The sequence below is a fragment of the Hyperolius riggenbachi genome, chromosome 8 (assembly GCF_040937935.1).
Source record: "Hyperolius riggenbachi isolate aHypRig1 chromosome 8, aHypRig1.pri, whole genome shotgun sequence".
Lineage (NCBI taxonomy): Eukaryota > Metazoa > Chordata > Amphibia > Anura > Hyperoliidae > Hyperolius > Hyperolius riggenbachi.
In genome coordinates this window covers 233,800,626-233,824,546 of record NC_090653.1, presented here as the reverse complement: position 1 = coordinate 233,824,546, position 23,921 = coordinate 233,800,626, and the positions used below count along the sequence as shown (strand labels likewise).

Genomic DNA, 23,921 nt, shown 5'->3' with positions numbered 1-23,921 from the left:
TGAAGGAGTTGTGTGACGCATCCACTTAATCACACATTTAGTCCCCGCCGCACAGTTTAGCAAACCTTTTGTGTTTGGTATCATTATAATGAGGCCTTTTATAGGCAAACTGTCAACTTGATAACTTTAAAATACCACCAGTCTAGGATTAAAGAGAACTGGTCATGAATGCAAAAATCGGAACTTTCACCATTCATTAAAACTGAGCTGGATAAACCCATTTTAGAGGAACTGTAGTGAAAAGAACGTAATTAATATAATGACTATTTTTTTTTTACGAAATTCATTTATAGATTATTTACGAAGTGTTTGCTCATTGTAAATCTTTCCTCTCGTATTTACATTCTAAAATGTATCACTGGTGATGACATCTTTAGTTCTGCCAGGTGATCTGTGCAGAATGTTTGTTACTGAGAGTTCTGTGCACAGAGGGGCATATTGCCTGCGCGACAGTTGGGAAAAGCCATTATTTCCTACAATGTAACGAGGTTCACACACAGTATATTGTCAGCACTATGGTCATGACATCACACTTTGGGAGGGGTTTCACCACAATATCAGCCATACAGACACCCCTGATGATCTATTTGAGAAAAGGTAACCATTTCTCATGGGAAAGGGGGTATTAGCTACTGATAGGAATGAAGTTCAATCCTAGGTTAAAGTTCCTCATTAATAGCCGGTTTCCACTGTGCCGGGGTACATCTTGTAGGGTGCACGCAGGCCCTTGCAGTGATGTGAGTATGCATCTGAATCACTTAGCCCTTAGCCATAGGGATTCGGGTGCATGCTGCAGCATACTATGCAAAATACCACCGCAGTGCAATTCGGACAGCAAACCATAGGAGGAATTGTCAACGTTTCCCACCTGATTCGTCTGCAGGGAAACGCTGAAGATTTGGGCCGCACTCAGCCCTAGTGGAAACAAGCCCTAAGATGGAAATAGATCATGCAATCAGGATTATACAATCTTTAAACAGGACTTGAACTCTTTCACAGGAGAGGAGAACACAGACAAATCCACCCTGCATGTGCTTATAGCGAACAGCCTGTGTAATTCTGCCTTCTCAGAAGTAATGAGCTAGTGTAATTTGAGCTCCCAGTTGTCGGCTGAGGTGAGAGCTCATATGTAATTACAGGAGTTTAACCCTTTCTGTGCTCCCAGCAAATCAGGAAATAGCTGCAGCATCTCTCAAGGAGCTCTATAAGCTGTAACAAGAAAATGCTTTTACTGTAAAGGTTATTATGCTATTGATTATCTTTTAGAGCAGAAAGGAAATTCTGAGTTCATGTCCGCTTTAAGGAATTCCTACTCTTATAAGATATACATGGAGTATGTGGGGAAGGGGGTTGGCACTTTACGTTCAGCCTAATGCCAGGAGTTTCGCTTTAACGGCATTACTGCGAACAGAAAACCAGATTAATACATAAGTAGAACAGCTTTTCAAACTCCTGCGCTTTTCATCTCTAAGCTGCTGTGTTATCTCTCGCTGTTACCAAAGCACACAGAGCCCATTGTTACCAATATAGTAAAGCATTTGAATGAGACTTGTGGCCGTGAAAGGTACATTTTTAAACGATACTATAATAACGATTTAATGTCAGAGCCCTTTAATACACCACAGACCTTTTCTGCACTGGGAAGTGTGACTAATGGAAGCATTTAGTAAGGTCACAATTGACTGTTCTTGCAGGGAGCTGTGCAGTCAGAGCTCTGCAATGCTCGCTCTCTGAGGATTGGAGTGGGTAGAAGCACAGGCAATAATCCTTGTTTTCTCTGGTACAGCCACATACAGGCATTGGATTACTGTCGCCCGTACTAAACGTTTACAATCAGGTTGGGTGACTGTCTGACGCCTGAAAAGGCGTCATCTGTCCTGCAAGCTGATCCTCCTTGGGGGAATAGCAGTCTACCATGTTAAAATGTTTGGCCCTAGTCTAGTTTAGGGGACCCACAGCCGTGTCAGATAAAAATGGCATAGGACGAGTGCTGATAAAAATGGCACCGCAAAAGTAAAAGCTGCAATTAGCAGCAAGGAGGTTAAATTATGGCACTAACCGCAGCTTATACTATTGCTGCCTATGCCAGCAGGGAGTAGGTTCAAGTAGGCAGGGGGTTAGTGTTAGGCATGGGTTGGAGTGGTTAGTGCTAGGCAGCCAGGCTGGAGTGGTTAGGGTTAGGCATAGGTAAATGGAGGGTTCAGTGTGAGAGTAGGCAGGGGTGTAGTTATACATTACCTGGTCCCGGTTGATCGCATCTTCTTCACTTCCTTGTTGATAGTTTACACCTTCAGCCCCCGCATGGTGATTGGCTGGCTACAGGACTCCTGCAAACTAACCAGGAAGTAGAGGAGACGAGGTTGCTGGGAAAAGGTAATGTATGCACATGGCGGTAATGACATCTTGTTACTAAGGTTATTTAATGTTTTAAGACACTTCTGTAACATTTAATAACCTTAGTAGCAAGATGTCATTACCAGCATCACCCTGCACCATTTTTTGTGGCGTTATTTGTAGTATGCACTATGCACCCACAGCTGCTTCCTGCTCACAACAATCTGGAGGCGACCATTAGTGAGTGTAAGAAATACTACTACGCAGAAAACACTATCCATGCAACCAACGGAATAGATTTAGTAAAAAGGCCCGAAGCCCAGCTGCCAAAGGCTGCGGTATGCAATGTTAGCTTTGGTGTTCCCACTGGGTCTCCTATTTCTTTGAAACTAGTGGACGTGACTAGATTGCTGCGAGAAAGAAGCAGATATTTGTCTATGGGGATCCTGGGTTAGGTCCCCTAAACTAGACTAGTGCCAATTGTTTTTCTGATTGGGATTCTATTCCTCTGCAGTGGGGCCCTGCTCCTCCCCTCTCCATAGTACAGAACATACTGAGTGTGCATGTCTGTATATGGATAGAGATGGCCCTGATTAGGAGAACTCATGGAGAAACATGTGATCAGTTTGATCAGCTGATAGATTTGCAAGGTCCTGATTTGCTGTGATGACTTCCTGTTTTAACACATGATCAGGACCAGCAAATCACAACCTTACAAATCTATCAGCTGATCAAACTAATCACACGCTTCTCCATGAGTTCTCCTAAGCAGGGCCATCCTTATATATGGATCTCCCAGCTGATATAACAGATCGTCCAGTATTATGCACTGCAGTTTCTATTAGGCTGGGTTCACATTATGACAGATGGCCAAGGGTGCGTTTCCAGCATATCCTGTGTGGGTATGCCTCCCTCGTAAAAGCTGGTAGGATACCGGCGAAACATGTCACATAGTCCCGGTGTGGCTCTCTAATGTTGCTGGCTGGGCTTCTCCGCATGTAACCGGACCGTCCACCGCGCCCAGGTGTTTGGAGTTTTGGACCTCTCCGCTTATGACTATACGATTTTAGGTTTAAGATTGGCACACCTTACCGTGTGTGGTTTGGGTGCTCAGTCTTGATGCGAAAGCAGCATCAATCCAATGTCAATAATCCAAGTCCGACTGGCACACCATATCAATTCTCCAAGCGAGTTTATTGTTTGCACAGCATGACAATTGTTTCGGGGCCACGGAGGGTCCCCTTCATCAGATAAAGTGCAGTCTGCACTTTATCTGATGAAGGGGACCCTCCGTGGCCCCGAAACAATTGTCATGCTGTGCAAACAATAAACTCGCTTGGAGAATTGATATGGTGTGCCAGTCGGACTTGGATTATTCGCTTATGACTATAGAGACGCTCCTATACAACTTGATTGGTTTCTTGAAGGGCTGGTAGCCGTTATGCGCGCAAGGGCAGATGGTCCCGGCTGACATCACTCAGTCTCAGACAGACTGAGTCCGACTGAGCCGCGTACTGGGAGTTAACGGCGGCTGAACGGGATATTGCAGGGGGATGGCAAGGGACACAGCAATGCTTATGGGGCTGGAGGAAGCCCTGGGTAAGTACAAAAAAGGCAGGAAGACTGATCTCTGAGTCTCTTTAACATCCACATCTCAAGAAGCTCTCCATGGTGCTGAATATGTTTAACTCCATGGAAATTCAGAAAAACAATGAGGTTCTTCAAGGCTATACCAGCCCCACTGTCCCAGCTATAGAAGCTGGTAATGAATGAATAATAGAATGTCTTTCAAGTATGTGCCCCCCCCCCCCCGGCATTAATGGTACCAACCACACTGTGTCTACATGAAGAGGTGAGACTTTGTACTGTATAGGAAGTACAGGTGCAACGTTAAAGGCAAACACAGCTGCACAGCGGATTTATGAACTTGAAAAGGTAATGCTTGTAACTTATAGTAATCAACTTGGCTGCTTTCACAATGTGCCTTGTTAAAGAGACACTGAAGCGAAAAAAAAATTATGATGTTATGATTTGTATGTGTAGTACAGCTAAGAAATAAAACATTAAGATCAGATACATCAGTCTAATTGTTTCCAGTACAGGAAGAGTTAAGAAACTCCAGTTGTTATCTCTATGGAAAAAAGCCATTAATCTCTGCTACTTTCAAAGTCCTGGAGAAGGCTGTTATCTGACTTTTATTATCTCAACTGTTATTAAACAAATTCCTTTTTCTCTGCCAGAGGAGAGGTCATTAGTTCACAGACTGCTCTGAAAGAATCATTTTGAATGCAGAGTGTTGTGTAATCTGCACATATAGAATGATGCAATGTTAGAAAAAACACTATATACCTGAAAATAAAAATATGAGAATATTTTCTTTGCTGCTAATCTTCTAGTAATTATTCATAGTACACAACCAATTCATTATACCATATGTTTTTTCACTTCAGTGTCTCTTTAAATGTTAGGTTTTGTTTGCTAGTCATTCTTCACATGCTATCTCTACAATGACTGCCCTGCAGTTTGTTTTTCTAGAACTCCTTTGTGACCATTGCAAAAATTGTGGAGGAATGAAGCATTCACTGAACAATTCTTAATGAGCCTCTGAACCGGACGTTTCTCGGGGCATGTTCTCTAATTATTCCTGCACTAGAAGGTGTCTTTCTTTCTCATTTTAAAATGTTGATAATTATGGTACTGGAGAAAAGGTTATATGATCAGCAACCACTAAAGTCCGGCATGCACCAGATAAAGCTTGTCCAAGGTGGCCGATAGTGACCACCTCTGCTGAGAATCTTTTGTGTGTATAGCAGCCCCCACCCTTGTCAGCTGTTCAGCCAGCGATCTGCCTGGTGCCGTAACATCACTACTGCACCGCACTGCTCCCCCACCCCATAGCAACAGAACGTGTTGCCAGCCCATATCTGTACAGGCTCCTCCCCTGCAATGTCACCTGAGGGATGGAGGCCTGAGCCTCATCCGACAACATGCCTTGTAGGTGCATAGGAGGCTTAAAGGGAACCTGAAGCGAGTAAAATTATTTAACCATTTAAGGACCAGCAGTCTCTGGGCACTTAAAGACCAGAGACCGCTCGTCCAATCCAGATGAAATCCCGACGAATCGCCGCACATACCCGCCGCAACCGCTGCCATCGCCGCTCGCCGAGCCCCCCAGGACATAGACTCTGCCGTCTCTATGACGGCAGAGTCATGTGAGCCGGTCAGGAGCCGCTTTCATTGGCTCCTGACCCTGTTTTTCAATGTAAGCCAATGGGAACGGCTTACATTGAAAGACAGGGCCAGGAGCCAATGAAATCGGCTCCTGACCCGCTCACATGACTCTGCCGTCATAGAGACAGGCAGAGCCTGTGAGATGCGTCGAGAATCGTCGGGTTTGAGCGGCGCAATCGGCGTGGAGCAGCGGAAACGGCCGATGCGCGCTGCGGACAGTGATTGAGATCTACGCCCTGCCAGCCAGGAGCCCACCAATACAGGGCGTAGATCTCAATCACTGCGGTCCTTAAATGGTTAAAATAAACACATGACGTAGCTGAAAATGAATATTACATATTAACCTCACTGCCATTTCCTCTCAGAAGCTCACCATTTCATCTTACAGTGATCCCTTCCAGTTCTGACAATATTTTGTCAGAACTGAAATATACAAGTTGCTGTCAGTTATATATCAGCAGCTGTCAGTTACAACTGAATGTGCAAGGCAGTGTCCATGTTTCCCTACGGCTCAAGTGGATGATATTACAGTTTAACAGTGTGCTGACCAGGAAGCTGTTATGAGGTAATGGACATTTTAAAATGGAGGATGGAGAATTCCATTGATCACAGTGGACAAATGGGATGCAGCAGAGGAGAAAGAGATTGAGTAGACTACACAGGAGTTAAGTATGACCTGTGTATGGTTATTTTAACTTTTTATTTTCAGTTCAGGTTCTCTTTAAAGAGGAACTGTGGTTAAAGTAAATGAGAACCGCATTTAAAAAAATGAGACATATACTTACCCAAGGAGAGGGAACGCTCTGGGTCCTATAGAGCATTCCAGCTCCTCTCCTGGTCCCCTCGTTCCAGTGCTGGCTCGCCCGGTAGCAGTATTTGACTAAATTAGTCAAATACTGCTTTATCTGGCCGAAGGAGGCTTCAGAAGACTTCAGGGAGCCCGAGTGCTCCTGAAGAAGGGCGGCTCTGTATTGCGCCTGCGCAAGCACGCTCTCTTGCACGCTCACGCCCGTGCAGTATGGAGCCGCACGTCTTCGGGAGGACACGGCTCCCGAAGACTTCCAAATACCCTTTCGGTGGGGGATTGAAACGGGGGGGGGGGGGGGGGGGGGGAGGGGGAGGGAGAGCGAGCACAGGATAGAGGGCACCGAGAGAGGAGACAGAAGGCTCTATATGACCCAGAGCCTTCCCTCTCCTTAGGTAAGTATTTGCTTCATTTTTTTAAAATGCGGTTTCCATTCACTTTAAAGTAACAATGAATAACAATTTTTTTTTTTTTTACAATATTAATTTATAGGTTATTTAGTCAGTGTTTGCCCATTGTGAAATCTTTCCTCTCCCTGATTTACATTCTGACATTTATCACTGGTGGTGACATCTTTTGTTCTGCCGGATGATCTGTATGGGATAATCGTTATTGAAAGTTCTATTCACAGAGGGAGATGCTGCTTGCTTGGCAGTTGGAAAAAGTGATTTCCCACAATGCTACGAGGCTCACAGACAGCAAACTGTCAGGACCTAGGTCATAACATCACACTGTGAGAGGGGTTTCACCACAATATCAGCCATACAGATCATCTATTCAATAATAAAGATTTATCTTGGGAAGGGGGTATCAGCTACTGATTGGGATGAAGTTCAATCCTTTGTTAAAGTTCCTCTTTAAGTTTTATAACAATAGAATAGGGCCGGATTTCATAAGAACTAATGTGGTCTGTCCAGGGCCACCATCAGAAATTTTGGGTCCCCTCACGCATCATCAGGCCTGGGCCCCCCCCTCGCTGGGCCCACCCACTGGTTGCTGTGCCGGCCCACTAGCCACTCCACCCCCGTGTCCGTCCGCGAAGTGTGGCGAAAAATGTGCTTGGAAGAAAGCGGCATGCACAGCGTGATGCGGCAAAAAGTGGGTGTGACCATGGCATGTTGTGGGTGGGGCCAAATACTAGCAAAATACAGGTAGTCCTCGGTTAACAAATGAGATAGGGACTTGTAGGTCCGTTCTTATCCTTTATCCATTCTCTTTTGTCCCCCTCTTTTCTTCCTGTGCCTCTTTTGTCCTGCCCCTTATAGGTAGCCAGGTATAGGTGGTGGCCCAGTATAGGTAGCCTGTAGCCAGATATAAGTGGTTCCCCAGTATAGAAAGTCTGCTGTAGCGGGCCCACGCATCTGCTCCCCACGTTCAATCGCTGATGTCACTCTTCTCTCAGTGCTGGAATGCGGTGTGCTGGTTAGTGAGCCACAGGCCCACAGCCAGCACATGCTGCCCTTCCAGTGCTTTGGGGGGGGGGGGGGGGGCAGAGCCCCCAGAAGCCCTGGGCCCCTCACTGCAGTGTCAGTTGTCCCCCCCGATGGCTGCCCTGGGTCTGCCAAAATATTATGTAAAATGCTGTGAAGATGTCATAAATACAAAAAAAATTTAAAACATGTGTTATGCCTGGTACACACATGCAATTTCCTGTCAGATAAATGGGTCGAATAGATCATTTCCAACAAGTCTGATCTAATTTCTGATTGTTTTTCAGATCGATTTTCCAAACACTTCTATACAAAATCTATCAGAAAAACGATCGGAAATCAGATCGGACCTGTCGGAATTTATCTATTCGACCCAGCTATCTGAGGGGAAATTGCATGGTGTATACCAAGCATTAAAAGTGACTGATCGGGCCTCACATACAGCCTGACAAAGTCCATATAAATGCCAACGTGACCAATAGGCTCTTGTGAACACCCTGACAAAGCCCATAGGAGGGCAGGCAAAATGCAATGGTGGGCAAGACTCCCTGATTGGCCAACCTAGGTCATGTGGCCCACTTGACAGAAAATTCTTTTCCAATGGCCCACTTAGGCTGCATAATGTGGTGTGTTGAGGCTGCCTGTTCTGAAGTATCGAGTCATGGTTTGTGGCAGGATGTACCCTAGATGGTACTGTGATCTGACGATGTGTATGCATTGGGCAGCTCAGGTGATCTACTGCAAAGAGAGATCGCTTAGTCATTTTTTCTTCTATTCTGAAGTATGGAAACCATTACTATTTTCAAGTTGTCCGCACCATGGCACCCTTCTATAATAAGACTCCTTTTAGAATGACAGCACTGTGCAATGCTGCAATATGATTGGCTGTGAAGCAGGCAATTTTGGCGCTCACTAGCCCCGGGCACTTGAGCGCTGCCATTAACACCTATTGAAATATCGCATTGAGGAGAAATTTGGGCACCGTGGCACCCAATAAATAGCAGATGCTGTACCTATGTTTTTTTTCAGTTGGGTGTAAGCAGGTAGGAAGGTGGGGGGGACTAGTACGGGTTAGGTGTCAGGTCAGCCAGGAAACTTGTGCGGGAGGGGGTTTAGGATTAGGCCTCTGGTAAGAAGTTTGTGTGTGTGTGTGTGTGTGTGTGTGTGTGTGTGGGAGGGAGGGAGGGATATGGTTAGGCGTCAGAAGGGGAGGGTTCTGTGCGAGAGTAGCGTTAGGTTTAGCTAAAATATCGGTATTAAATAAATAAGTAAAATATATGTATGAAATACTGATATTTTGCTATCGGGATTACCGAGTGCCCACATTATCATGCGCCTTTTTTCGATGTATATGATTGTCTGACTGTGTAGTCCTCCCTCTGCCCGTTTGAATAGCAGGAAACATAGTTCATGACAACACGAGTTACTTTCACCGGCTGTAACTTGTAATCATGATTTATTGAGCATATTACTGAATTAAACAGTATTTTTTTTTTTTACATTTGCCCGCAGCTCAGCTATACCCTTGCAGCAATGTAAAACGGAACAGGAGAATTAAGACGATTTCCCTGTGGTTTGGGAATATTGTGCCGGCTAAATTGCATTCCTGAGGAATAAGGTAAGTGAGAATAAAACACCCATTATAATCTGCAAAATAATGTGCACAATCTGGAAGGCATTTGCATATCACATTAACAGCAGAGCATTATTTAAAGTGAACCTGTGTCGAAAGATACAGCTATACTAAGATATGAATGCATGCAAAGATATAATCAGTAAAAAAAAAAAAAATAAGACATCTGCAGTAGGTTTTTAATTGATGCTCAAAATAGTTGCTATTTGTGTGTGCTCAGAAGCGAATCAGAAAAAAAGGCGCAGGAGACCTTGTGGAAAAAATGGCGCCAACATAGGCACCTATTATAAAAGGCGCGATTTGCAGCAAAGAACAGAAATGTGGGCGCACGGCGGTGCCCGCTATTTATTGGCCTGGGGGAGGGTTAAGCACCACTGGGGAAGGGGGGGTCTTAGGGTTAGGCACCACCAGGGGCAGACTTAGGGCTAGGCACCACCATAGGCAGTTGTAGGGCTAGGCACCATCAGGGGGGTCTTAGGGTTAGGCAAAACTGGGGGGAGGGTCTTAGGGTTAGGCACCACTGGGGGGGTCTTAGGGTTAGGCACCACCAGGGGTGGTCTTAGAAACCATGGGGGGGGGGTCTTAGAGTTAGACACCAAAGGGGTCATAGGGTAAGGCATCAGTAGAGGGAGGGTTCTGTGTGAGAGTAGGGTTAGGTTTAGCCATAGTCAAAAATCGGTAAACATGACTGATATTTTACTATAAGAATCCAACAGTAGAATATCGCTAATTAAAGCGATATTTTACTAGTGGCAATCCCCTATGCCTCAGAGGACCTTCCTTCCTAAATTTGAGCCCTTCTGTGTAAGTGAGAATTATCATTCTGATAAATCTTTGATCTGTAGCCGATTGTGCTTTTTGTTCATTGTGCATAATCACGATTTAATAGCAACATTTTTATGCAGTAACAATAGGGATAGTTTGAATTAAAATCCTTATGAAGATGATTAATGGCATGTGTCAACAGTCTTACGTAAGGTAAATAGAATCGAGAACAGAGTCTCTTATTTCTATATATTTAAGAACTTCATTCTCAGACTGAATTCTAAACAGCAGCTATGACAAATCCGGCTTGCTGAGACAAAAAACAGATGCAATGCCCCTTTGATTTTTCCAACACTTAAACCTTATCACAAGTCCTTTCTCGCTCAGATAACATCGGTTTTTAAAGCGCTAGTGGTTTGTTATCCTATGACAGTGTTCTCACTGTCGCGAATGGCGCGGATTGCGGGCATTTTGCGATTAGCGCCAATCACAAACGTGTTACTTACAGCAATTTCCAGGTGATTCTGGAGCAATCGCGGTACAGTGCTTATGAAGCACTGACCGCGATCGCTCTGGAAACTCGGAAGTGTCCAGTGATTTTTACCGCGCTAATTGTGCAAAGCGCTCCTGTTTTGTCTTTTTTATGTGAACAGGGCCTAAGGCTTCTATTTACTTTTCAGGAAACAGACTTAATATGACAAGCTAATTTCCAGTACAGTAAGTGTTTTTAATATTTTGGGGCCAAGCTTGTACAGATACATGACTAGTCACGCATTCTGTTGCTTTGGAAGGGGGAGGAGGGACAACAGAGGAGCACAGAGTTGGCAGGGTAAAGAGATCAGCAAGGCAGATCACTTGCTGACACATCTAGGGCATTGGGGCTTGAGCGCAAAGAAAAAAGATGTGCAATAGGGGCTTGTGCACGGAGGAGAGTGCGGCCACGAACAATATTCAACTAAAATGTTGAAGATTGAAGGATTCCAGCGCAGTGCAGGAGGGGTGTAGGAGGACCAGGAAAGCTCCTGAACCATCCAGAGGCTATCCCCTACTGAGGCAAGTATCTAACTTTTTATTTTTAAGTTACAGCTGTGCTTTAAAGTGTCCAGTGGTATTTAACTTAAAAGAGAAACTGCGATGGGCTATATGCCAGTATTTATACCTAACCGGGGCTTCCTTCATCCCCATGAGGTCTGTGGGCTCTCTTGGTCTCTCTTGGGCATGAGGTCCGTGGGCTCTGTTCAGTAGCAATCCCCTCTGGTATTCCTTCCGGTTGCACTCTCCTGCACATGCGCAGCTCGGGCGGTGGAGATGGAACATGTCGCTGGATCGGTAAGAGCTTGTTGGGGGGGTTGGGGGTGGGGGGAGGTCACCTGGCAGTGTGAATTAAGCGTACATCAAAAAAGGGCGTCGGGAAAAAAGGGCGCGTGGTGTAAACGATAAACAGTATTATCGTTTATAGAAATATTGTGTAGAATTTCGTTTACAAATAGTGTTTTAAGAATTTATAAATCACTAAATAATGTGTATGAGATCGGCAATTCTTAAAACGTTAATCTTCCCTGTTTGTAAACTGAAACTTATATTTTCGTTTATTAAAAACCCTACCTGTACCTATCCCTAACCCCTAGACCCCCTGTTGGTGCCTAAACCTAAGACCCCCCTGTTGGTGCCTAAACCTAAGACCCCCCTGTTGGTGCCTAAACCTAAGACCCCCCAGTTGGTGCCTAAACCTAAGACCCCCCTGTTGGTGCCTAAACTTAAGACCCCCCTGGTGGTGCCTAAACCTAAGACCCCCCTGGTGGTGCCTAAACCTAAGACCCCCCTCTTGGTGCCTAAATCTAAGACCCCCCAGTTGGTGCCTAAACCTAAGACCCCCTATGGATAATAATGTTTTACAGAGATTAATAAATAAAAAATGTAAATAAAAAAATGTAAATTTTTTTTTGGGTGGATAATAATGTTTTATAAATGTTTTAGAAATAGTGATTTAGTATCTTTATAAACGTTATTCATCACAGGCTCATTTTGTAAAGTTAAATCATCACTAACATAGTTATAAATCCTTAAAAATCTCCGGGCGCCGTTTGTTAAAACGTTAATAATCTCCGGCGCCTTTTTTTCCCTGTTCGGCGCCCATTAAACGATATTTATAATGGGAGTGAATGGGGCGCCCTTTTTGTCCACTTGTCTCATGCGCCCAAATCTCCTGCTTCCGTGAATTAAGCCTTGCTGTCTCAATGTGACCTTATCAGCGTGGGTTCTATATGTAAGCACTAATATTTCAACAATGCATAATTACTTTTCACCTCTTGAACACTTTTTATAAATAGGTCTCTAAACTAGAGAAGCTGAAATCAGCTAGCATAGGCACTCGCTATAGAAGCAGGTCCTCGGCTCCAGGTGATGAACGGCTCTGCCGGTACCCAGGTTGGAGCCTTTGTCGGCTATTAGTATAATCTTATGTTTTGCTTGAAAGGTTACCGGAATAGGATAATTTGTCACACATTTATCTTTAATTATAAAGCGTTTTAAAGCTCCCTGATTGTATACTCGCTGCAAAAGGAGGTGCGGGAAAATTTAATTATATGGAAGGCATGCTATTATCCTAGCGTCCCAATGATTCAATTATGCCATGATGAGACCTATGGAAGTGCAATGAATTGGCCATCTGTGTATGGAGAAATGTGAACAGGCATGCAAGAAAGCACTTCTAACATCAAGATTCAACTTTCTATTAAAAAAAATAAAAAGATTCACAATAAAGAAAAAGCATTTTGTAGTGTTAAGATTGAATCCAGAAAGCTACCCTGGTCTGGATTCCATCAAACGCACTATAGGCCATAATGCACATGAAGATGCACATAGAAAGGGGGGGGGGGGGGGGGGTAGAGATGGCCCGAACTGTTCACCCGGCGAATAATTCACGGCGAACAACGTGTGTTCGCGTCTATTCAGGAACATATGGTGGGTTCGATTCGTCCCTATACATTGTAATGGAACCAAAGAATGACCCCTCACCAAAGACACATGGCAGCCAATCAGCTATACCTCACACCTGGACAGGCCGCCACACCTATCAGAAAGCCAGCACAGCATCCACTTTACACTCTGACTGTGGCTGCTGTGTAGGAGACTAGGGACAGAGCTGTACTGCTATTAGGGAAAGCGTTAGTTAGGCCTGTGTTCCATGTCCCCAGTGGAGTTTCTTGGTACTACTTACCAATTCACCATGTACATAACCCTAAGAGCCCATCTAAAGGCTCTATTTTGATCTTGTGATATTGCTGTTCAGCGTGTCTATACAGAGCACTTTAGCTGTTGCAGACAGGTGCAGTCAGTGCTTAGTGCTACAGTAGTTTACCCTTCTAAGGGCTGTTTTTCTTTTTCCTATTGTTATATTGCAGTTCTGTGTGTCCAGTGCCCATGTTAGCTGTTGGAGACAGGTCTGCTGATCCTAGTAGTGCACCAACCCATAACCCTTCCTTCACCATCAATACTGGCATCTAGCATCCTCTACTGCCCCCTGTGTAAGGCCTCAGTACAGAATTAGTATTTTTTTGGTCACTGTCCTTGAACTACCTCAGCCCGACCATAGGGGCTGGAAAACCGCGATCGCCTGCACTCCCACGAACGTGCGCACAAGCACGGTGGCCACTACACAAAGATTGCTCCCGAGAGGAATAACATTTATGTCCTGGAGGTGTCAGCTAGCAAAAACAATGATTTGCTCACCTGACGTTATCACTAAAGCTCTTTGCGGTTGTTTGTGGTGTGTTAAACACAACATTTCATCTGTCAGTGTGAACCAGGCCAAACCCGTACACTACCTTATCACCGTTTATGCATGCCGGATGTTTTAAAGCACTTAATTCCACAAATTTAGGAATGTACTGTGATTCCTGCTCTTTAGAGATTAAAACACAACTCTGCGTCAACTCTGTAATTTTTGGTGGGACTGTTGCCATGGATCCCCCTCTGGCATGCCACTGCCCAGGTGTTAGGCCCCTTGAAACAACTTTTTCATCACTTTTGTGGCCAGAAACAGTCCTTATAGGTTTTCAAATTCGCCTACCCATTGAAGTCTATGGCAGTTTGCCCATTTGTGTACTTTTGTTAAAAATTCACGTTCATGAACCGAAAATGTAATGTTCGCTACATCACTAGTGGGTGGGTGCACTTGGATGTCATATTGTACATGCAATAGGGAGGCAGCTCATGGGGTAGTGGAGGAACCACTGCACAGGGGGAGCTGCACAGGCAATAAGGGGTATACACATAATGGCATATTTTTAAAACTTTTTTAGATGAAAAAGTGACACTTTAGGACACACCCCAGCCACACCCGTCACGCATACTGCTAAACAATCTCAAGCAAAAGATGTAGTCAAGTCCGGATTTATACTTTTTGCTGGCCGCTAGGCCAACTTTCTTGCAGCCTCCTTTCCATGTGCAGCACCCCCCTCCTATTCCTTGTACAGCCCCCTTTTCCATGCCTAACCTTCATTTACAGCAGTCTCCTTCAGTTCTATACAGGTCCCCTGGGCAGCAGCTCCCTATTTCCACGTGTAGCTCCTTATTTCCAACATTTGTATTCCACTTAAAGCCTCTTCTTCCATATGCATCAATCCCTCTTCCCTTCCATATGCATCAATCCCTCTTCCATGTCCAGCCGCCCCTTGGCCAGCTGCCACCCAAGGCCAGAGCCATGGTGGCCTTCCCAGAAATCCAGCACTGGATGTCATTTTAGCAACCACAGAGGAGTACAAGGAAAGAGAGCTGGCACTCGATGATGGCTAACTGCAAGGTGATCCGGAAAGGCTCAGCAGTAATGTGTCTCTGAGGAAGCGGGCAACTTTTTATCCCGCGAAACGGCTGTTAGGCCTTTGTTACCCCCATGCTTTGAATGTCTGTATGATCCTGGAATAAACTAGCAAGCATTAGTTTTGGTGCCCAGCGCTGTTTTCTTTCTACTGCATATGGATGTCATTTTAGAATTCAAACCACACCGGTCCTTTTTATCATGACTAGTCTTTCATCATATTAACATTTGAAATTAAGAAATATATACATTTAAAGGATGGGAATAAAAAATACAGATATTTACATAAATCTGTACATCAGCTCTGAAAGAGGGACAAATGAGGGTGAAAGAGGGACAGAGGGATTTAATTCCCAAAGAGGCACTGTCCCTCTAAAAAGGGACAGTTGGGAGCTATGTAATGGAGTGACCCTGGGCATGGGGTGCTGCACATGGCATTATGACAGATGCTGCAGATGTGAGGCAGCTGCACATAAAAAAGGGCAACAGTTCACAATAGAGGTAGTCTGCTGCACATGCGGAGATACAGCGCATGGAAGAGGGGTGCTGCCACATATGGAGGCTGTACATGATAGTGGGGGGTTGCTGCACATGAAAGAGAGAAGATGCAGCATATAGGGGATCTACATATAGAACACCTACTGTAGAAGAGGTGTGCTGCTTCACATGGTCTGGATAGACATAGAAGGGGGTGTAGCTATATATGGTAGTCAGTGCATGGAAAGGAGTGGTTACTGTACATGGAAGAGGGGCTACAGCTACACATAGCAGGCAGGACACAAGAAAGGGAGGTTGTTGTACATGGAAGGGGCACTGCTGCACATGGTAATCAGAGCATGGGAAAGGAAGGTAGTTGTACAAGGAGACACAGTCAGTATGAGTGACTCTGTGTCCACGCCCTTCGCCCTTCTCCCGCTGAGCAACACAGCCTGGGCAAAGACCCTGCCCCCCCTCTGCTCACTGTCCTGTACAGGTCAGTATCACATCCTGCTCTGCCCCATTTAAACACTCTGACGCTGAAACTCATGGCTCTATAAAATGTAGAAGAGCCCAATTGGCTTACAGGACAGCCCTCCCTCTTCCAATGTGCAGGAGCAGCTTAATAAGGAGAGAAAGGTTTTTACACAGGTAATACATATTCAACATCATAAATCTTAACCCAAGATGCCCGAAGAGAAGATATCCTGAAAGAAACAAATGTGTCCTGATGTACGTTTCAGGACCAAAAGTCACCTCCTCAGGGCCCTTAATATACAGTAAGAGATGGAGACAAGTCATGTATAATGTGGAACGACTATTCTATCACTGTAAACTTATATAGTCATGTGACTTTGGTGTCCCTCATGCAGGTCCATGCAATGGTTTCTTGGCACCTTACTTCTATCTAGTTTCAATATTTGGACATTTTTACCCAACAAGCCCACATCATTTTACAATGATAGAGCAGTCATTTCATATTATCCATGATCTTATGCCCATGACCTACCTTATATGAAGGCCCCTGAGCTACTGACCTTTGGTTGTGAAATGCACGTCAGGCCACATTTGCCTTTATAAGGGCTGTTTTCTCTTTCTGCCTCTTGAACTGAGAGTTAGGACTTTTATTCTGTAAAGTCTTTCTAACTGTGGGTTCTTCCATATCGTGACGTTTCTTATACTGCAATTAACACAATACATTTTTCATTTGGCCATCTCTTCCTAGTAGATGTCTTTCATCATTCTTCAGTTTCACTGTCGTTAAACGCCTATAACGTTAATTGCTTACAGTGACATAAATCCTTTTGTTCTGCTGAGAGATTTTATCCTTTCTCACAATCATTTTTGCACTTTTATGTGGAAAATTGAGGTTTACTGACTCCTTCAATTTTGCCTAAATAAGGTTACTTGGTTTATATTACTGCTACAAGTTATTTCACTTTTACTCCAGTAAACCCCATCCATCACTGGTGTAAGCTAGTCTACCTATTTGCCACCAAAATAAAAAATAATTCCAAGATTATGTTTTTATTAACAGCATGTCCCCACTGGAAATATTTTATCTCCCTTTCTGCTTTTAAGCCCCCCCCCCCCCCCCCACCATGGGGTGTCTAATAGCATTTAGTCACGCCCATGGATTACAGCCTATTTCTGTGGATTACGTGCAAAGCTAAAAATCATGGGGCCTCTGAGCAAAACTTTGATGCCCCCCACCACCCTTGGTGAGCCCCACATCTTGAGGACCCATCATTCAGGGGTCAACACCTGCTCTGGAAGATTAATCCTTGTATTGGTGTGAGGGACACTAAATCATTTGGACCCCTCGCAGCCCTGAGCCCCACTAGGATTGCCGGATCTGTTCCCCTCTAGTAACACTTCTTCTGTGAACATTGTTATTTGTTGTCATGTTCACTCCATTGCATTTTCTAAGGGCAGACACTCCAGGTCATTGCATGGAGCACCGTTGTAAGTGGCAAACTCAGTACAAAGCTGCCTTGTCCAGTGCCTCCCGCCTCCTTCCAATGGGTTCTCTGACCAATCACCCAGCAGGGTGGGAGGGCGAATCCCATGGAGACAGTGGACGATGGAAAGCCCATGGTGTTCACCAAAGATGCAAAAGAAGGGCCATTTTTAAGGACTGTCTATAACTATGGGTCTGGTTGCCAAGCTTGATTCAACCACACAGATCATGTGACTACCACAGAAATATATTACTGTAAAATGCCATGAGGCTGAGTAATCTGAGTATTTCAGATGAATAGTGTATAAAAATTCTAATAAATAATGAAAAATATCTTATAGGCTATCAGTCCTTCAGCTAGCAAACATTGCAGAGAAAAGGATAAAAACTGACTGAATACCACCAGTATATTTTTTCCTTTAAGGAGCTATATGATTACTGTAGGCACATTCCATAGCGGTTCTGAATGGACAGTTGGAATTATAAGCTTTCATGGATTTTGTCCTGTCTATATATATATATATATGACAGGTACAGAACAACTCACCTACCGTGTACATGAATGCAGGCCTACAATTAACCTAACTACTGTGCCCTGTTACACCCACCAGCTCTTATGTTACCAGAGATGGATTAATGGGCTTATGCAGAAAGGATAAAGATTTTATCCTGTAACGCAGAATGGAGGTTTAGCTTTCAGCACAGCCTTTGTAAAGTGGACAAGGCTCATACAAGACCTCTGATCCGTTTATCCAGGTTAAAGGCTTTGATTTTTTTTTTTTATTATTTTCCAGTTAAAACCCAATTCCAGGCAAACGTGTCTTCCTAGTCCTGTGTAGGTACTTTGCGGCTGAGCGTGTGTCTTATCCGGGTAAAAGCCTTCTTGATTAACTGATTAGTACTAACTTACTGGCTGGTCAGGAGCCAAATCAGCATCCGTTTCCTGCATCACAGACTTCCATAGCCGCGAGCTGCCATCTCCTCAGACAGCTGTGTCTGTGATCCGCCCCCAAGATGTCTCAAGAGCATGATGATGCCAATGCTGTGGGACCTCATTTTTTAATTAGTCAACAACTGAGGGGTTTTACCCATTGAGGACCAGAGCAATTTTCACCTTTCAGCGCTCCTGCCTTTATTTTGCTAATAACTTTATCACTACTAATCACAACAAAATGATCTATACCTTGTTTTTTTTTCGCCACCGATTAGGCTTTCTTTGGGTGGTACATTATGCTAACAATTATTTTATTCGAAATGCATTTTAACTGGAAATATAGGGGAAAAAATGGGAAAATAATTTTTCTCAGGGAGGGTCCACGGAGTTGGTTAAAAAAATAAAAATATCCACTTACCTGGGGCTTCCTCCAGCCTTCGGCAGGCAGGACGTGCCCTCGACGCCTCTCCGGAGGCTCCCTGTCTTCTCCGGTGGCTCACCCGACCTGGCCAGTCCGGCTTCCTGGTCGGGCTTCTCCTTGCGCTCCAACGTGCATCTCACGTGGTCACGATGACGTCATCGGATGTCCTACTGACTGTACTGCGCCTGCGCAGTACAGCCTGTAGGACGTCCGATGACGTCAGCGTGACTGTGTGAGATGCACGTTGGAGCGCACAAGGGCTCGACCTGGAAGCCGGCCTGGCCAGGTCGGGTGAGCCTCCGGAGAAGACCCGGAGCCTCCGGAGCGGCGTCGAGGGGACATCCTGCATGCCCCGGGCTGGAGGAAGCCCCAGGTAAGTGGATTAGTATTTTTATTTTTTTAACTAATTGCGTGAACCCTCCCTTTAAAGGGAACCAGAGGCCCCAGGAAAAAGATTCTATACATACCTGGGGCTTCCTCCAGCCCCATACACCTGGATCACTCCCACGCCGCCGTCCTTTGCTGCCTGGATCCGCCAGTACCGAGTAACGTCATGGCTGCCTGTCGGCCAGTCGGCCGGCAGACGCGGCCAATTGTCCGCATCACACGGGCTCCCTCCATGTATGTACGCGTGAGGCTGCCTACTGCGCAGCCTCAGGCGTACATACATGGAGGGAGCCCCTGTGATGCGGACAATTGGCCGCGTCCGCCGGAAGTGACAGGACCTGGTACCGCCGATCCAGGAAGCGGAGGATGGCGGCGTGGGAGCGATCCAGGCTTATGGGGCTGGACGAAGCCCCAGGTATGTATAAAAGCTTTTTCTTTTTTTTTCTTAAGTTCCTCTCTGGTTCCCTTTAAGATAATACTACCGTAATTAAAACCCACATTTTATTTGCCCATTTGTCCCGGTTATTACACCGATTAAACTATGTCCCTAGCACAATGTATGGCGACAATATTTTATTTGGAATAAAGGTGTATTTTTTCAGTTTTGCGTCAGTCACTAATTACAACCACTTTTTTTGCCAAAACACAGTTATATACAATCTTGACATACATATCAAAAAAGTTTAGTCCCTAAGTTAACTATTTATGTATATTTTTTAAAATGTCACTATTTGTTTATTAAAAGTTTTATTTGGGTAACCAAGGGCGGGCAGGTAAAGAGTTAATCAATGCTATTTTAAATGTATTTAAAATAGCATTGAAGTTTTAAGGTGTAATTTTACTTTTTGGCCACTAGACTTGTCCCCCACACTTTATTCTGATTTCACTTTTAGACGGATACACGCGTTACAGGAAGTAACAAGTGTACGCAATACATTGATTTTTGTCAATAAATGCTGGCATCTCATTGATGCCAGTATTCGTTGATATGGGGCACTTAGATCAGTGAATGGGAACTGTGTTTCCATTCACTAATTTGTATACTAACAGATCGTGGTGAAAACTGCGCTTGGAAGCCGACGGCCACAAAATCATATTCCCTTTTACAAACGCTCTGTGTTAATTATGTAGTCTACATCCTGACCCTGCATTGCAAGCATTCCAATATAATTATAAATGTTTCTGCTGAAATGAATCTGATCTCAGTCAGCCTGGCTCTTTTCTTGTACATTGCCTGGGGACTGTAATATGACAGAATGATGCAATGTTATAATTAAAGCTATATAACTCAAAATAAAAATATGAGACTCTTTTCTTTGTTACTAATGTTCTATTCATTATCCGTACTACACATACAATTCATTATATCATTTTTTTTCCGCTTCAAATTTGCTTTAAATGCTATACTGAAGTCAAATGAGGAGCAATGTAATGGATGTACAGATCTAAACAGAGCCAGGAGAGAATTTTGAACTGTGTGAATAGTGTTATCTATAATCTGCATGTAGCCCTGTGAAGGTTGTGTCACATTTCAATTATCCCAAGCAGACCTCAGCAGCCGGTCCTTGATAATGGCAATTAGTAAGTTCTACTGTTGCTGGAGGGGAGAGAGCCCCACTGAATCTCCCAGCTGTGTTGCTGAAGGCTAGTTAGCAGCTTGCAGATTGAGACACGCAAACAAGGAGACGGCTGATTGGTTCTAAGGGAGCTCAGGAACCAAGAGACCGAACAGCTACAGATCATCACACTTCAACCCGAAAGATCCCTGTTATCACTATTATGAATTTTCTAATAAAGAACGATTATATCAATTGCAAACAAACAATGATGCAAACTAACAGCCAGGCATAAGGAGTGTGTTTCAATGAAGCATTCAGAGGAGTCTGGTAGTGGCGACACAACGCTGAGTTCAGAAGAAAAAAAAAAAAAAAAAAAAATTATCGCACTTCAACCAGTTCACCCCTAAGGGTTTTTACTCTAACGGACCAGAGCAATTTTCACTTGTCAGTGCTCCTCCCTTTTATACCCTAATAACTTTATTACTACTTATCACAAGAAAATGATCTATACCTCATTTTTTTCGCCACCAATTAGGCTTTCTGTGGGTAGTACATTTTGCTAAGAATATTTTTATTCTAAATGCGTTTTAATGAGAAAAATACAAAAAAAAATCATTATTTCTCAGGTTTTAGCCATTATAGTTTTAAAATTAAACATTCTCCTGTGGATAAAACAAACACATATTATTTGCCCAGTTGTCCCGATTATTAAACCATTTAAATTATGTCTCTATCACAATGTATGGCGACAATATATTATTTTGAAATATAGGTGTTATTTTTCTGTTTTTTTTTTTGTTCTGGCCATAATTACCAGCCCCAATTTAATAAATTAAAATTAATTTTCCCCCATAAAATATAGATTAAAAAAAGCTGAGTCCATAAGGAAACTATTTATTTATTTATTTTAAGCTGAATTTTTTTTACAAGGGGGGGGGGGGGGGGAGGGTTGTAAGTGTAATTTTATTAATAATGTGTATGTAATTGGGTATGTATGTATTTTGTATGTGTAATATATTTTTTGGCCACAAGATGGCGGTAGTAAACTCTTTATTATAGGAAGTGATCACTTTTTTTTTTTTTTTTTACACTTTATTGAAAAGTAACAATTTCCTGTTTTTGTGAATGGACGTAGCCGCTGTTCGCGGTCACGTCCATTCACTCCAGGCACTGCGATTGGGTAGAGGTCCTCTTCCCCAATCACTCAGCACGGGATCTCGGCGGAATCGGCGGCGGTAGCGGCGCACACACGGCGGTAGCGGCGCGGGAACGCGCGACGTATTAAAACGTCATGTTGCTGTTAATTGGGTAAAGCATGACGTTTTAATACGTTAGGGTGTCATTAAATGGTTAAAAGACTTCTTCCAAAACAATAGGAAGGTTATACCATCCGCTATTTCATACACACTAGATTCTCACTGCTATGTAATAACCGATCTTAAAGAGACTCTGTAACAAAAATTGCATCCTGTTTTTTTATCATCCTACAAGTTCCAAAAGCTATTCTAATGTGTTCTGGCTTACTGCAGCACTTTGTACTATCACAGTCTCTGTAATAAATCAATGTATCTTTCCCCTGTCAGACTTGTCAGCCTGTGTCTGGAAGGCTGCCAAGTTCTTCAGTGTTGTGGTTCTGCTATGCACTCCCCCCTCAGGGGGGAAAGAAATACACAAATGATCTCTTGAGATTCAAAAGGAATGCTGTATACAGCCTGCTTGTGTATGGATGTATTTTCTATGTGTGGACATACTGTACATCAACCTACTTCCTGTTTTGGTGGCCATTTTGTTTGTTTATAAACAAACTTTTTAAAACTGTTTTTAACCACTTTTAATGCGGTGGGGAGCGGCGAAATTGTGACAGAGGGTAATAGGAGATGTCCCCTAACGCACTGGTATGTTTACTTTTGTGCGATTTTAACAATACAGATTCTCTTTAAGGCTGCTTTCACAGTGGGACGTTACAGGCTGGCGTTACAGCAGCCTGTAACGCAGCCCAACTCACAGTACTGAAAAATCAATGGGCTGTTCACAGTGCCCACGTTGCGTTACCGTGTAACGCTGGACGTTGTATGAAAGTGCAGCATGCTGTGCGTGCTAAGCGGTTTTAGCCGTGTTAGACTGTTTGCACAAGCTCAGTAATTTGTTTTTTTTATTGTTTTGTGCAGGAGAGGAGGAGGGGAGAGTCCACTATTGCGGCAAGCCACATGGCTAATTATTATTCACTGCACTGCAGTGTTTACTTCCTGGAGCGGCCGCTGATTGGCTGGCGGGACTACGTGATAAGGAGTGTTCCGATCACGTGGTCTCCGCAGTCTGTTGGACAAAAAAGGCGCACCAAGAGCCGCTTAACGCGGCTCTATGTAGCGTCCTCCTAATACCATCACCATGCGTTGCGTTAGGGGACGTTATGCGACCTTAACGTCCCCTAAAACGCAACGTCTTGGTGTGAAATGAATGAGAAAAAAGTTGCTCCGCTGCACTGCAGGCTGACAGAGACAGTGCTGGACCCTTGGTTGCTCAGCCCAGACAATATAAACAATAGTGAGGGAAGGTCCGCAACGATGTCTCTTTAGATGCTCAAAATCTTCATTTGGGACGTATTCTCATATCAGTAAAAAGCACAGCTGACATGTTTCGGGCCAGATTTTGCCCTTAATCATAGCTAAAAATCACAGCAGGTCTCATCCGTTATTATATAGGTGGTAACAAAATTTTTTTGAAATGAACAAAATGTTATGTTTCCACATTGTTGTTCCTTTTCTGTTTTTGATTTTATGCTTCATTTTGTATGGCTTTTTAGATACAAATGTATGCATGTACAGGTGGTGACTGCCGTATGTATGGAACCTGACATTCGTTTTGACTCCTCCTCTAGTAGGAGTGGTCTGTGCTCCACCCCGGTTTGTTACCACCTATATAAGAACGGATGAGACCTGCTGTGATTTTTAGCTATGATTAAGGGCAAAATCTGGCCCGAAACATGTCAGCTGTGCTTTTTACTGATATGAGGATACGTCCCAAATAAAGATTTTGAGCATCTAAAGAGACATCGGTGCGGACCTTCCCTCACTATTATTTATATTGTCTTGGTGTGAAAGAGGCCTCACACAGTAGAATTGCACAGAGGTGCCCAAAGAATAAAAATAGCTTTTGCTTAAAATTA

General features: G+C 44.0%; 1 protein-coding gene across 14 annotated transcripts in view; it reads right to left on the bottom strand.

Annotated features, from left to right (window-relative positions):
* ATP2B3 (ATPase plasma membrane Ca2+ transporting 3) overlaps positions 1 to 23,921 on the bottom strand; it is a 495,057-nt gene that overhangs the window by 230,605 nt on the left and 240,531 nt on the right. The gene's annotated exons all lie outside the window — the stretch shown is intronic.